The sequence below is a fragment of the Dipodomys merriami genome, unplaced genomic scaffold (genome assembly GCF_024711535.1).
Source record: "Dipodomys merriami isolate MVZ:Mamm:240054 unplaced genomic scaffold, mDipMer1.0.p SCAF_570, whole genome shotgun sequence".
NCBI classification, from domain to species: Eukaryota; Metazoa; Chordata; class Mammalia; order Rodentia; family Heteromyidae; genus Dipodomys; species Dipodomys merriami.
In genome coordinates, this window is record NW_027206147.1 from 418,123 (window position 1) to 420,657 (window position 2,535).

Below are 2,535 nucleotides of genomic sequence, written 5' to 3' on the forward strand. Positions count from 1 at the left end.
CCTCAGGACCAATGGAATAGAATTGAAAACCCAGAAATGAACCTACAGACCTATAGCCATCTAAATTTAGATAAGGGAGCTAAAAAAATAGAATGGAAGAAAGACAGTCTCTTCAGTAAATGGTGCTAGCAAAATTGGTTAACTACTTGCAGAAAATTAAGCTAGATCCTTATGTATCACCCTGCACCAGAACCAACTCCAAATGGAACAAAGACCTCGGAGTCAAACCAGACACCCTGAAAACATTACAGGATGCAATCAGAGAAACCCTAGGCCTCCTTGGCACAGGGCGACATTTTCTTAATAGAGACCCAGAAACACAAGAAATCAAAGAAAGTTTGGACAAATGGGATTGCATGAAACTGCAGAGCTTCTGTATGGCAAAGGACATACCTAGCAAGATCGATTGAAAGCCCACAGATTGGGAGAAGATCTGCATTAGGCATATAACAGACAAGGGTCTCCTATCTAAAATATACCTGGAACTCAAAATTAAATCCCCAACAACAAATCCTCAAAGCAACAACTGCCCGAAAATAAGTGGGCTAAAAACTTAAAGAGAAACTTCTCTGAAGAGGAAAGAAGGATGGCCAATACACACATGAAGAAATGTTCAACCTGTCTAGCCTTAAAAGTAGTGCAAATCATACCAGCATTGAGATACCACCTCATCCCAGTTACAATGGCTATAATCAAGAACTCTTAAGAACAACAGATGATGGAGGGGATGTCGGCAGAAGGGAACTTCACTGCATTGTTGGTGGGCATGTAAAGTTGTTCAACCACTTTGGAAAGTAGTATGGGGGTTCCTCAGAAGACTCCACATAGAGCTCCCCTATAACCCAGCAATCCCACTTTTGGGCATTTACCCAAATGATCACAAACAGGACCACACTAAAGCTACCAGCACAATTCTGTTTATTGCAGCATTATTTACCATAGCTAAGATATGGAACCAACCCAGATGCCCCTCAGTAGATGAATGGATCAAGAAAATGTGGTATACATACACAATGGAATTCTATGCCTCCATCAGAAAAAAATGACATTGCCCCATTTGTTAGGAAATGGGAAGACCTGGAAAAACATTATATTAAGTGAAGTAAGCCATTATATATTCTTGATGTGAACCACTTATCAAATATATGCGTGCAATAACTTTATCCCATTCTGTGATGCTTTTTTGGACACTGTTGTTTGCAACCTTTGGTGCATTCTGATTTATGTTTTCCTATAATGAATGACCCTTCATTGATGTCAGTTTCCAGTATGTCTTCTGGTCCTGTAACTACGAACAATCATATTGATTTGCACTCCTGCTATGGTAACAGTGAAGTAAAGCTACATAATTATGCTCTGGTCACCTACCTACTGCCACTTTTGTATCTCTCTCCATTAGCTTTTCGTAAAGGCCTTGGAGCATATCCACAACTTATTTGGTCCTTAAAAACCTGTAGAATTACAGGCCTTAAATTTAGTTTTAATGGAAATATGTGACGTCCAATTTCTTTTTTTTCCTTTTTGTACATTTTTTTAAATTTAATTTTATTTTATTTGTGAATATACTGTACAGAGGAATTACAATTACGTGGGCAGGATAATGCGTACATTTCTTACCAAGCATTGCAGTCTCCTCCTTTGTTTACCTTTCACATCCCTTCCCAGCTTCTCCCCTCCCCCCAATCCCAATCCTTCTCCTCCCCCCCCTCCACACCGACGTTGTAAAGCTAGTTTTGGACATGACAACTTGTACTTCTCATTGTTGCAACAGGTCTACCTGTATTCTTAAACAACTGGTTTTTCCCCATCTCCTCCACAAGTTATACTGACATCAAATATATTGAAAGCAGGGGTTATACTGTGGGGGAGGGATATACAAAGCAACAAAGAGATAATCTTATAAATGCGTTGGAAACACATGCATGAAAGAAAAAAACATTAAAATACACATCTAAGGGTTCATTTTCCTGACGTCACATTATCTGACCTTTTCCGCTTGACTCATACATATACTAGATATTACAAATAAGGGAAACCATGGGACCTATGTTTCTTTGGACCTGGCTTACTTCACTTAATATAATTTTTTCCAAGTTTTTCCATTTCCTAACAAATGGGGAAATTTCATTCTTTCTGATGGAGGCATAGAATTCCATTGTGTATATATACCACATTTTCTTGATCCATTCATCTACTGAGGGGCATCTGGGTTGGTTCCATATCTTAGCTATGGTAAATAATGCTGCAATAAACATAGTTGTGCTGGTAGTTTAGTGTGGTCTTGTTTGTAAACATTTGGGTAAATGCCCAAAAGTGGGATTGCTGGGTCATAGGGGAGTTCTATGTGAAGTCTTTTGAGGAACCTCCATACTGCTTTCCAAAGTGGTTGAACGAGTTTACATTCCCACCAACAATGAAGTAAGGTTTCTTTCTGTCCACATCCCCTCCAGCATCTGTTGTTGTTAGAGTTCTTGACTTTTGCCGTTCTAACTGGAGTGAGATGATATCTCAATGTTGTCACCCTGCACCAGAATC